Source organism: Onthophagus taurus, chromosome 1, assembly GCF_036711975.1.
Source record: "Onthophagus taurus isolate NC chromosome 1, IU_Otau_3.0, whole genome shotgun sequence".
Taxonomy (NCBI): domain Eukaryota; kingdom Metazoa; phylum Arthropoda; class Insecta; order Coleoptera; family Scarabaeidae; genus Onthophagus; species Onthophagus taurus.
Window position 1 is genome coordinate 32,141,874 of NC_091966.1, and position 14,088 is coordinate 32,155,961.

The 14,088-nt window shown below is 35.4% G+C and overlaps 1 protein-coding gene across 2 annotated transcripts in view; it reads left to right on the forward strand.

Annotated features, from left to right (window-relative positions):
• The window catches only part of LOC111415884 (discoidin domain-containing receptor 2-like), a 177,954-nt gene that overhangs the window by 3,607 nt on the left and 160,259 nt on the right, over positions 1–14,088 (forward strand). The gene's annotated exons all lie outside the window — the stretch shown is intronic.

Sequence of the window (14,088 nt, forward strand, 5' to 3'; positions counted from 1 at the left end):
TACCCTAGGTATAAGACTACGATGGGAAGATCATGTAAAAAGGGAAGAATAAGAACTGGGTATACGCTATAAAGAAGATAGTTTCAGCTTTAATTTGATACATAAATCGTTTCTCTATATGCATATACACTTTAGCTTTAATTTGGAATTTACGTATGATGATGCTTCAAAATAAATTTTCATGAGTACCAATTGTGATCCGCAAAGCAGTCACCACTATTTAGAAAAAAATTAAATTGCCGATCATAAAATTACATTTACGACATTCTCGTGACGGAAGTCCTGATGAGGTCACTCGGTGGATGCGCAAAAGGCATTCCGGGATCCATTTAGGTAACAGTAACGGGATAGTACCCCTGGTATAGGACTGAGAGGCGCGCAAAACTGCGCCCTTAACGCCCCATAGAGCCCGTAATGGCGTTTCAAATTTTCCCCGTTCGGCTTTCTTTCATAAATACGAAATGCGCCGTCTACTTGCGGACGAGGACGCATGAAAATTCAATGCAATTAGGACGAGTGAACGATCTTCGGTCAAATTCGACAATTTCGTCCACTTTTTATTGCTGATTTTATTGACACGAGATACAAAATAAGAGTAATAGAAAATAACAATGATGTGTTTTTAAGTTAAGTGAACGGTATTTCTTTGTGAAAAATATCACATGTCGTTTCAATGTATTTTTCTATCGGAAAACCTAAGTGAAGCCGATGATGAGAAAGCACGCATTGTTTCGACGCCTTATTGATACCTCAATTTATAACGAAACAGCCGCGGTCCTAAATCACCGTCCGCCCGAATGTCATAACGTTACTGGTTTCGATGAATTATTCAAACGGAAATGCCCGGTCTCGCCTCCGTTTTCCACCGATAGAGCTATTTTTCGTCCTGCGGACGCAGGAAACCACCAAAGGTTCCTATTGTCTGACCCCTTGAGGTCTGAGGTAACACGTAACGAATGCATTTTCACCGGCACCTTATTAGATTAGCATAGTTGGGAATTGTAATTACAAGAAGAAATTTTTATTCAACAACATTGCTTTATAAATTGCCACTTTTAAAAAATAAATTTTGCATGTTAAGTACTCAAACAGTGTCGTGTAGAGTACGTAAAAGAGTTCGGAAACCCTTTATTTACAACTAAGGTATTATAACCCGAACACGCTTATGGTATAATAAATGGACTTCGATAACCTGCCATTAAAAACCGGGGAAAAATTAATAATAACCGACAATTACAAATTGTGTCAATTTTCTTATTTAATAAATAATTGAAAATGCGAAGCACATTTAACACTTGTTAGAGCTCTACTTGTCTGTATTGTAATCTAAATTGTTCCGTTAAGTGGCTTAAAATGACCAATAAATGTATACATATGTCACGGTGGTTATGATAATTTTTCAAAATAAATTAAATTAACTAAAACCGATGTAACGTTCTGTCAATTTAAAATGAAAATGCAACTAGGTATAATTATACACATCAATTGCAGATGAAAATATAATCTCACCAGGAAAATTTTCCGAATAATAATATGTAATATTTGTTTTAATTGAAAATGTCCATGAATATATTGTAAATTAAAGTTAAAAAGTGTACGAAATTTGTAAACGGTACAAATACATTTTAAAATATAATTGTGAGTTGTTATATTTTCTTTTCAAGCATGAATCCGACGCATTCTATTCGATTCAATAAGTTTCCTTTCCTTTCGAGCTTGTTAGTAGACTGCAAAGGAAATGCTGAGAAAACTTCTAGGTCAATTTTATCCCGTATAAATCTTCGTATTCTTCTGTTCATAAAATCTACTATTACAGTAAAATCGTGATATAAAGGACTAATACGGGGAAGAGAGTGTCTGTTATAGCCAAAAGTCCGTTATATGAAACATTTGTAATTTCAACTTTAAACGTGCGAACGTCTGAAGATCCACGGCGAAACCTGAAACTTTCTAGATTTAGGTCTAGAGATAGTTCTAGTTTTACTTCAATGAAAAATATACAACAATCTAATGCTGAATAACAACAACAAGAACTAACACTGGACCTAGAACTAATAATATTCTGGTTTAGCCATCTTAAGAGACATATGGCTAAACCGAATGTTTCTAATTCTAAGTCTAGTGTTAGTTCCACTTTTAGTTCAATTAAAATGTATCACAATCTAACGCTGAATAACACTTAAAACTAGAACTAACACTAGCATTCGAACTAACGCTGGACACTGGTTTTCGTTCCCAACCCGAATTGAATTCTATCTATGAGTCCTAACATTTATATTTAAATATACTGATGTATTAAATAGATAATATTAATAGTATGACTTAAAAATATTTTGTCTGTTATATTCGATGTCCGTTCTAACGACGTCCGTTACATCGAGACTTTACTAGTACTAGTACTAGTACTACGTTTCGTTTAAACAAACGATTTATCGATGACCATTACCTTCTTTTTTATATTTCACGGTTGACCCCAATTTAAATTGAAAGTAGGACAACATGTAAATGATAGAACATAAAAGAAAAATACAGATGAGTTTTTATTTTTACCTGGTTCAATTGCGGCATCATTTCTACAAGAACCCTAAGCGTGTAGCTAATGGCTATTTTTGAAGAGGGTACTAGAGCACTGAAACGGAAACTAACAATGCACCGAGAAAGTTTTGACATGTGCAAATAATGAAAGTGCAACTCATAGTAGAGAATACGCCAGTTTTGTGTACCTAGAAACAATAGATAGAGAAAAGCACGACCGTACAAAATAACCAAGTTTGAGTTTTCTATTTTGCCACAACAATATAGTAATGAAATTAATTTAATTACCTAATTGAATTAGATATCATCGATTTATTTTTAATTAATACTGTTTTTATCAAATCCTAAAATAAGAATAAAATATTTAACAATATAACCAGAATATTTAATTATTTATATTATTGATTTATCTGTAAATTATCTTTTATTCAGAATGTAATTTTTCTCGTTCTAATAAATATTGCAAAAACGAGTGCTACTGACATTCTATTTCAACATTAAATAAAATAAAATGTTTCTTTTATATGGATATTTGACGAACTTTTTTTTAAATATGGTAAACGTGTATTTTGAGAAATCTGCTATTAAACTTATGCAGTCTCGTAAAATCCCAAAAAACGACATCAAAGCAAAGATGGAAAGGTATAAATATGAAAATTGTTAAAAGCCCCGGGTCAGAGGCCGTAGAAAACATCAGCCTGATTTTTTTCTCAACTTCGACCGGGTCGAAGGGTCAAAACAGGTGATCAGACCTTTCCCCCTGTGCACATATTTCATCCACTTTCCATCAAATCGGGCTTTATAAAACTCATATATTTCCATCTGTAGACATCCGAATATTTTTATTCGGCCTTTCATCTTTGGACCTCGCTCGTAGTATTAGAAAAAAACTATAAAATTACATTTTAAAATGGATAAAACAAAGAAAATATTAATTTTGTTTTATTTCGAATAAAACTTATCCAGAATATTCGAGAATTTGATTTTCTCTCCAATTTACATTGTTTTGTTACGTAATTGAAACACCATCCCGCAATTCTGGTCGGTCTTAAAAGTTTTCCACCCAATTTAGACGGTCGCGAAGCCATTCGCAAAGTTGACAAGGATCTTCATTTAAAATTCCACTCCATCTAATTAGTTGGTCGGGATTGTGTTCTAATTATGGCGGACACGCGAATTTTACTGTGCCCTCGTTGTTACGTAATAAACTGTTGTTTGGCGGTGGCCCCTGGTAAACGTTAAAATTAGTCGTTAATATTTTATCGTTTTCGTTATGTAGTATTGCAGAATCTAAATTGAGCAGGAAATGTTGTTTATACGGTCATATAGTGTGGAGATAAAGAATGCTTTTTGTTCACAAATAATTCCATGTATATGACTATTTTCTCAGTCCCTTCAATCAGCTGAATATACTTAAAATAATATAAATTTATGTCATCGAATAACTTAATTGATAACATCATTGGTTGCGCACAAAAATTAAATTAATTGCTGATCATAACTAAACGAGCGTTACAATCCATAAAATTAATAGAATTCAATGATAGTATTCACACAGACCAGTTTCAAACAAACTATTGCATATGATTCTTCTGCATCTGATGCATTCTCTGCGCAGTTTGCTCTCGAACCCTTCTATCTGGTTTGTTGCACCAGTTGTGTGCTAAAAAATATCACCATAACTTTTTTTTAAATAACCGTTGATTTCTTGGAACCATTCCATAAATAACTTGTAGCGTACAAAAAAAATTAATAATCAAAAACTCAAAACAAAACGCCACGAGAAACAAGGTGCCGGCAATCTCAGTAGAGAAGGGGTGGATTTCTTTTTTTTTTTATATAGGGCGCCAGTGGATCTACGATAGTATTCCTTGTCTCAATGCCAATCACAACAGGACCCACTCTGAAGTGAAAGTGAATGACGAAAATCAAAGAAAACAAAACGGATAATAATAATAATAATAATACTCTATTAAAAGAATTTAAAAAAATAAAGTAACTTTTCGTGCAAGTAAAAAAAAAATAAATAAATCAATTATAATAATAATCATTCAAAAACTATAAGAAACAAAAATTTAATTTAACCAAAGTTTACTCGAGTTAACTGTGATCTTACAAAATCAAAAAAAGTAAGAAAATGAACTAAAAATAAACTAAACCAAATAATAATAAATAACCAATTATTTCAGGTAAGTATAAAAATATCAAATATAATTCTAGGTAAGTAACAATAAAATGTTCTATTTTTTTTTATATATTTTTTCCCTTTTTTTTTATCTCAAACTTTATTATATTAAATTATATATTTAATTCAATATTTTTCTCAAAATATATATAGCGTTCATATATTTGAAAAACACGCTTTTTTTGTTTGTTAACAGGTTACGAAAAAGACGACTCGACGAATGTTCCGAGAACGAGAAAATTAAGTAATCTGACCTTGAAAATTCTGCACACGCTGAAAATTTTACTTTCCCGATGATAATTCTTTATCCGGAAAAGCCATACGATCTTGGGAACGACGGTTTTTAACGATGTTCGCCTGTTGGATTGACGGACCGAAATCGACAGGTCGTAGACGGGAAAAATTTAGATCAAAAATAAATATCCAATACAAGAAGCTAAAAAAAACGTAAAAAAAAACTATAACCGACGAAACAATGAGAAAAAGAATTAACGTTATTCTTACCGTCTCGCTTCACGCACGAAAATTTATTAGAAGCACGCGTAAAAACGCAAAACGTGGTTTGAAAAATCCTCCCAAAGGAGTACCGACGAAAATTTGCAAAAACCAACAAGAATTAATCGTCGAAAAAAATTCACTATGAGACCCACAATCCCAAAATAACTTTGGAGGGCACTACTAAACCCTTAATTTGGTCTCAACGTAAAAAAAAAACGCACGCGGATGTTAATAAAATTTAAACCTTCGTCGCTAGCTCAACGCTTCAACCAATTCTCCAAAATCTCTACGTTTTCAAGAACGGCCCGCCGCGTCAAACCCGTTCCGCCAAAAAACCACGATCCGAAAATTTAAGAAAATTTAACCCCTCATCTATATGTAACCCTTCAAACATATTCAAAATAAATAACTTTTTTCCAAAAAAAATAATTCGCGTTTTCAAATTATTTCAAATAAAACCGTTACAAATTCCCCCCTTACTACATTAAAGTTTCACCGAAACTTTTTTCCTTATTTTGAATCGAAATACAATTTTAAATCTTTAGCGTGCCACGTCCCCACCGAATTTCCCAACTCATCCCTCAACATATAAGTCCATGGCGACACACTTTTCACAACGGTATAAGGTCCAACATACTTAGGAGCTAATTTGCTTGAAAAATATTTAGAAGCGTCCGAAAGCACGTAATTCTTCTTCCATACCTTTTGACCTGCATTAAAAACATCAGGACGTTTGCGTAAATTATATAATCGCTCGTTCTTCTTAGAAATAGACCAAATTCTTTGTTTAACATCTTCAAAAATCTTGTGAAGCTGCTTACTACCAATCATACCACTATCAGCATCATCTGTAATCAAACGATCATGATGTTTACCATCGAGTATAATTTCTCTTCCAGTACAGATAAAATGTGGTGTGAACCTTGTAGTTTCGTGTCTTGCACTATTCAACGCACATTCGATTTTTGGTAAACTGACGTCCCAAGTCCGTTGATCATCCCTACAATAGATAGATATTAACGTCTTCACAATTCTATTGACACGTTCGGTTGGGTTTGCTTGGGGATGGTAGCTCGCATTGTAACGCACTTTCACATCATATTCATCCATAAGCGCCAACAGTTGTTTTGACCTAAATTGAGGCCCGTTATCGCAAATCAATGTTTTAGGAACACCGTATCTGAGAAAAACATTATTTTCCACAATATTCACTACCTTGTCAGAAGTAGCAGTTCGTAAAGGATAAAGTAAACAATACTTACTAAAATAATCGGATATGACAAGTACATATTGATTTCCAATTTTACTACGAGGCAATGGTCCAATGAGATCCATCGAGATCAATTCCCATGGTTTATCGCAAATTGGTTGAGCCTTATAAAGACCGATAGGTTTCGATGCAGGAATTTTATGCGCAGCACATATCTTGCAATTAGCAATATACTTCGCCACATCAGCGCGCATCTTAGGCCATATATAACGCTGAGACAATCGTCCCACCGTCTTGAAAATTCCCATATGACCAGAGGTTGGTGGGTCATGTGCGTCTGATATCAACGACGATCGATGTTTTTTTGGTACTAATAACCTCCAGGGTTCAACTTTCCAACCAGGTAAGGAAGATGCAACATGTTTGTAAAGTAGTCCATTCTCTATACGATACCGCGGATACTTAGCCGGATACTCTTCTACCAATTTACGAAGCTTACTATACCACTTATCACTATTCGTATCAAAAACAACACTAGTATCAACACAATCAACAGCTTGAAACGATCTGGAAAGTGCGTCCGGAATGATATTCTCGGTACCTTTGCGATGTTTTATTTGAAAATCAAACTGTTGCAATCGTACAGCCCATCGCGCTATTCGACCAGTCGGATCCTTCAACTTCAACAACCACAACAACGAGTAATGGTCCGTTATCACAGTAAAAGGAATACCTTCAAGATATGGCCTCAACTTCTCTACGGCCCATATAACGGCCAGACACTCTCGCTCCGTGGTAGAATAATTAGACTCAGTTCTCGACAAAGTGCGACTTAGGTAGGCAATGACTCGATCTCCCTCTTCTGATGGCTGCAAAAGAACAGCTCCTAATCCAACTCCAGATGCGTCAGTGTGGAGTTCAAATGGTAACGAATAGTCCGGACAACAAAGTATAGGTGCAGTCACCAGTTTTTCTTTCATGATTTTAAAAGCTTCATCACACTTCTGAGACCATACAACTTTAGCACCTTTTTTCAATAAACTAGTTATAGGTGAAATCAACGATGAGAAATCAGGTATGAAGCGACGATACCATGAAAAGGTTCCCACCATGCGACGAACCTCTCTCTGGGTCCTTGGTGTCGGTATCCTCAACATAGCATCCACCTTGCTGGGATCGACATGCAATCCATGCTTATCTACGACATAACCAAGATAACTTAATTGTGATCTACAAAAGTTGCATTTGTCCCAACTAACTTTAAGACCTGCGTTAATCAGTCTTCTAAACACTTCTTCTAGTATAGCGATATGTTTTTCAAATGTTTCGGTGACAATGATAACGTCATCCAGGTAGACGAAAACGTTAGGTTCAAGATCTGCTCCAATAACTCGATCCATTAATCGCTGCCACGTTGCTGGTGAATTATGCAATCCGAACGGCATCCTTGTAAATTGGAATAGTCCTCTGCCGGGAACAGTAAACGCTGTATACTTCTTCGAGGTCTCTTCCATTGGTACCTGCCAAAAAGCTGACTTGATGTCTACGGAAGAAAGATATCTCGCATTTCTAAGCTTGTCTAATGTAGCGGATATGTAAGGTAGTGGATATCCATCCCGTTCCGTTACTGCATTTAAGCGGCGAAAATCTACGCAAAATCTGTAGGTTAAGTCTTTTTTCTTTACCAGTAAAATTGGCGATGACCACCCGCTCGTCGACGGTTCTACAATACCCTTGGACAACATTTCATCTAATTCCTCGTTAATACATTTTTGAACTACAGGAGATACCGGGTAGTACCTTTGCTTGATCGGCGGCGAAGAAGTCTTTATCACATGTTCCGCCAAATTTGTGCAGCCCAATCCAGAACCCATCATCTCTTTATGTTTGTCAATCAATCTCTCCAATTGTAATTTCTCAATGTTCGACAAATCATCAACATAATCCTCCCCCACACCATCAACCTGTAAATCCTTCCGCGAGAAATACCATTCGTTGCTGCGTAAATCCGGTACAACTCCCAATGCTCTGAAGAAATCAACTCCCAATATCAAGGTATGAGGTAACTCTGGTACAACTATCATATTCACTAATTTCAACACACCACGAAGTTCAACCGGAACCAAAACACTGCCAATACTATTACAACATTGGCCGTTAGCCACACGCACTGTAACAGATGCACTCTCTAAACTAAGTCCTAATTCAGATATTATTTTCCAACCAAAACCACCTAGAATCGTTCTTGATGCACCAGTATCCAACAATCCTAACATTCTTTTCCCAAGAATTTTCACAGTAAGGTAGGGTCGTTCATCAGGCTCAGAACTCTCCAAAATATAATGTAATACGGCTCTAAATTTCTCGGTCGATATATCGGCGTCTATGTCCACTATCCGACCACCTAGTGACGACGCCTTTCGTTTCCCGACGATGACGTAGTGGGATAATTCTTCGAACAAATCGGACAATTTCGAATGGTAACTCCTGGCTTCTTACACTTATAGCAATGTAATTTAAGAGGTGCAGCACATCCTTTTGCCAAATGACCAACATTTCCACAATTGAAACAAGTTCTCGACGATTCTCGTTCTTTTTCTGTAGTCGTAGCCACTCTTATCACTTCAACAGATGAACCTTCTTTAGCTTCTAATTCAACATACGCTAGGTCTGGCTCCAACATTTTTCCTCGTCGCTTAGGAGGTGCAAATTCTTCTACAGTCCTCCGACTCTCTTCGATTCGCTTACATAGTGTCTTCAAATACGAGATTGAATTCACATTCTGCAATGCCAACTGATTCTGTAAGTAAGGCAAAACGTTTCTTCTCAAAATCTTTATTTTGGCATCTTCCGATATTGGACATGTTAACCGACTGAAAAGTCCCATCATATTTGCAATATAAATATTTACTGGTTCTTGCTCTCCCTGTGTTCGATGCTTAATTTCTTCCATAAGATGTTCGTTATAATCCGGTGGTTGAAATTCTTCTCTTAACGACGACTCCAACTCCGCCCAAGAAGAAACAGATCTCCGAATAGAACGATACCATGCGAGAGCCGGTCCCTCAAACAAATCTAATGCTGACAAAAACACTTGGTTTTTAGGAATCCCTCTAGCCGATGAAAGCTCGTCTATCCTTTCTAAAAACGCTCCAACAGATGAACCAGGTTTTCCTGAAAACTTCACGTCCCATTTATGCACTGGTACGATCTTTATATGTTGTTCACGGCTTACAGGAATATTTACCTGTGGAGACGATGCTCCAGATGGCGAAGAAAAATTTAATGATATATTCAAAGATTGTTCTAAAACTTCTAATTCAGGCGGCCGTGTTAATGCAGATACAACAGACATATATTTGGTGTTGAGTTCCATTGCTTCCGTCAACACTTTTGTTCTTTCTTCCGATTCGCCCATGCGTTTAATACGCCCAAGTGTATGCCACAATTTTGTTTCAATTTTACGCGAATCCTTACTGGAAAATTTACTCAGCATTTCAGCTATTTCTTTAAGTTTAGGATGAAGCGCTTTCAAATCTTCTTCCTGCGTATATGGATAATCAGGATATCCCAATTCATCGTATGTTCCCAACTTCTCTTTCTGTAAGCAAAGGGGAAGCTTTCTGCGCATGTCATCGACCGTTGTCGGTTCTATACCACGCACCCACAATTCATATGACAACTCTTCTTTAGTCAAATAATTTACCGTTACCTTCAGGCTCATAGTTGCGATCAAATTCACCAAAATAATAACCACCAATAACTACTCTTATAACAATCACTTATATTATAATCAATCAGTTACAAATTCAAACAATATAATTTCAAAGCACAATGAATATCCCCAAAAATATTAGCAAAAACCTACTTTTTTTCTTTCAGGCCCCACGTTGGGCGCCAAAAATGTAGCGTACAAAAAAAATTAATAATCAAAAACTCAAAACAAAACGCCACGAGAAACAAGGTGCCGGCAATCTCAGTAGAGAAGGGGTGGATTTCTTTTTTTTTTTTATATAGGGCGCCAGTGGATCTACGATAGTATTCCTTGTCTCAATGCCAATCACAACAGGACCCACTCTGAAGTGAAAGTGAATGACGAAAATCAAAGAAAACAAAACGGATAATAATAATAATAATAATACTCTATTAAAAGAATTTAAAAAAATAAAGTAACTTTTCGTGCAAGTAAAAAAAAAATAAATAAATCAATTATAATAATAATCATTCAAAAACTATAAGAAACAAAAATTTAATTTAACCAAAGTTTACTCGAGTTAACTGTGATCTTACAAAATCAAAAAAAGTAAGAAAATGAACTAAAAATAAACTAAACCAAATAATAATAAATAACCAATTATTTCAGGTAAGTATAAAAATATCAAATATAATTCTAGGTAAGTAACAATAAAATGTTCTATTTTTTTTTATATATTTTTTCCCTTTTTTTTTATCTCAAACTTTATTATATTAAATTATATATTTAATTCAATATTTTTCTCAAAATATATATAGCGTTCATATATTTGAAAAACACGCTTTTTTTGTTTGTTAACAGGTTACGAAAAAGACGACTCGACGAATGTTCCGAGAACGAGAAAATTAAGTAATCTGACCTTGAAAATTCTGCACACGCTGAAAATTTTACTTTCCCGATGATAATTCTTTATCCGGAAAAGCCATACGATCTTGGGAACGACGGTTTTTAACGATGTTCGCCTGTTGGATTGACGGACCGAAATCGACAGGTCGTAGACGGGAAAAATTTAGATCAAAAATAAATATCCAATACAAGAAGCTAAAAAAAACGTAAAAAAAAACTATAACCGACGAAACAATGAGAAAAAGAATTAACGTTATTCTTACCGTCTCGCTTCACGCACGAAAATTTATTAGAAGCACGCGTAAAAACGCAAAACGTGGTTTGAAAAATCCTCCCAAAGGAGTACCGACGAAAATTTGCAAAAACCAACAAGAATTAATCGTCGAAAAAAATTCACTATGAGACCCACAATCCCAAAATAACTTTGGAGGGCACTACTAAACCCTTAATTTGGTCTCAACGTAAAAAAAAAACGCACGCGGATGTTAATAAAATTTAAACCTTCGTCGCTAGCTCAACGCTTCAACCAATTCTCCAAAATCTCTACGTTTTCAAGAACGGCCCGCCGCGTCAAACCCGTTCCGCCAAAAAACCACGATCCGAAAATTTAAGAAAATTTAACCCCTCATCTATATGTAACCCTTCAAACATATTCAAAATAAATAACTTTTTTCCAAAAAAAATAATTCGCGTTTTCAAATTATTTCAAATAAAACCGTTACAAACTAATGATTATTAATTCTGCGACACACACATTCCTAATGCCTCAAACCTGATTTTGTCTGGGCGATTATTGGTGAATACACTTTTGCGTTTCAATTCTCCTATTAGTTATGTAACACTACCCAGACAAAGTTATAACCCAGTTTTTGTTATAAGACAATTTGTTTTTTGGATTTTCCTGGAGATTACTTCGATGAGTCTCATAAGAGTTATTGTTACGCCCGAATCCTTCCATCGGGTTTACTAAGCCAGATGTGCGCTGCAAGCTCAGATGTGGTCTACAGAAACGCTTCTATTAAAGTTTGATCGTGCGATAAAAGCACAATATTATATATGTGTTTGTAAACGGTCTTTAAATTTTATGTTTCTCTGGTTGCTCGTTTGCGTTCAAGTTAAACTTGTTGTGCTGTCCATGCAGATAGCAGTGTTCTTCATGATGAACCGTGTAGAATAAAGAGATCGTTTCTAGAGATGTATGATTCGTGATGTGCTCTTGTTTCAAATTCCTTCTAGAGTTGTTAAGAACCCATCAAGCAGTCTAATGTATTCACTGAACATAAGCTCCTCTGCTGCTGTCGACAGGTCTTAGCTACTCTTAATCGAATTGGTATAACGAATAGAATTTCAAACCGCTTCTGTGACGTGGCATCTAATGGCGTCGAGAAACTCAGATGATAACACCATTGATTGCGCACAAAAGTTAAATCAATTGCAGATCATAACTCAACAAGCGTTACAATCTATAAAAAGTACTTTTGCGTTTCAATTCACCTATTAGTTATGTAACACTGCCAAGACGCTCAGTTTCTGTTATCTGATTTCCCTGGACATTTCTTCGACGATTTCTTCGAGATTGTTGGCATGTTTAGCTACGTTGAAGCAGGCATTTGTGTTTTCGGAGGGGTTTTTCTCGTACCTAAGACGTGCGCTGTTTGGGGTGTGTGAGTGTGATATTGGTGTAATGATGGCAGTGTGGTGTAATTGTCTCTGTAATATTGGTGTAGTTGTTTAAGTTGGTTAAAGTTGTAAGGAGTTTGTTTTGGTATGTTGGGATGTTTTTGAGCGTAGTTATTGATTGATTGGCCATGCAGGGGCGGCGTATTTGAAAGATAGCAATGCATTGCATTCTACAAAATTTGCTCAATTGATGCCGTATTAATCGAGAGTAAGATGTATATTCTACTTGTTACATTTATCTTTACTTTTTTGATAATTTTGTTAAATGTTATTATTTGTTATTTTGTGCTTGTTATTATTTTATATCTAAATTGCTTGTTATTATTAAGAAGCAATTTTAATAACAGATTCCACATAAATCATAACGAATAATTTTTATCTTATAACTAGGGATTGCTTTTATCCTGCATTTAAATAGATGGATCATATATATATATCTTTTACTCGCTATTTGCTGCTACAAGTGATTTATATGTAGATCATTTCATTTTGACGATACTTCATCCGAGAAAGAATTGTGTAATTTGGTATTAGAGTCATGTGTTTTCACGACGGCAACTGAGTTATAAAAGAGGAAAGGATATTTTAAATCCTAAAGGTGCACCCTCACTCTGTCGATCGCAATGTGGATCGACAAAGCCACGTTGATGTAGGCGTGCTGCGCAGCTCTGTTGACAGCCCGATCTGAATGCCGATTCAAACTCAACTCTTGTCGGTTTTTATCAAAGAAGCCGGACCGAGGCGAGTAGAGTGTATGTACTGGTAACCGACACCGACAATCATCATTTTTTGTTAAATAACAGACAGTTTGATTTAACATGGAGGGGACCAATTTTACATTCCATGTAATACATTCAATTGATATGTACCGTGGCCGTTCAGTCTGTGGTATTGTAAATCAAAAGATTATAAAAGTAAAAATAAGAGACTGAAGAGAAGTGAATTGAAAATCCGATTCTAGAAACGGAAGGCAATATTCCAAAAGCATTTTCCGCTACACCGTGCGTTACTTAATCCATAGTTTAAAATCCTCGTTTTAGATTTTTAACCTTTTAAAGGCCGTGTGTCGTTATATTTTATACAAATTTTTCAGTGTTTTTCTCGAAAAAGAAATGGAAAAAATGTGAATTGAAACAAACAACTAAAATGCTTCTACTTTACAATTACATAATTAGGTACCCTTAATACGAAGTCAGTTTTATACAAAAAATGTTTTATACAAATGCGATGTTCCCAAAAAGGGAACGTTGGCATGTAAAAGGTTAATCCCGGATAAGGTTTCTATTTGTACTATATGTTAGTGGAAAAGCATGATCTACAATGCCAAATAGAACTTCCACATTTTATCCCGGTAAAACATACATTGCACCAAATAAAGTT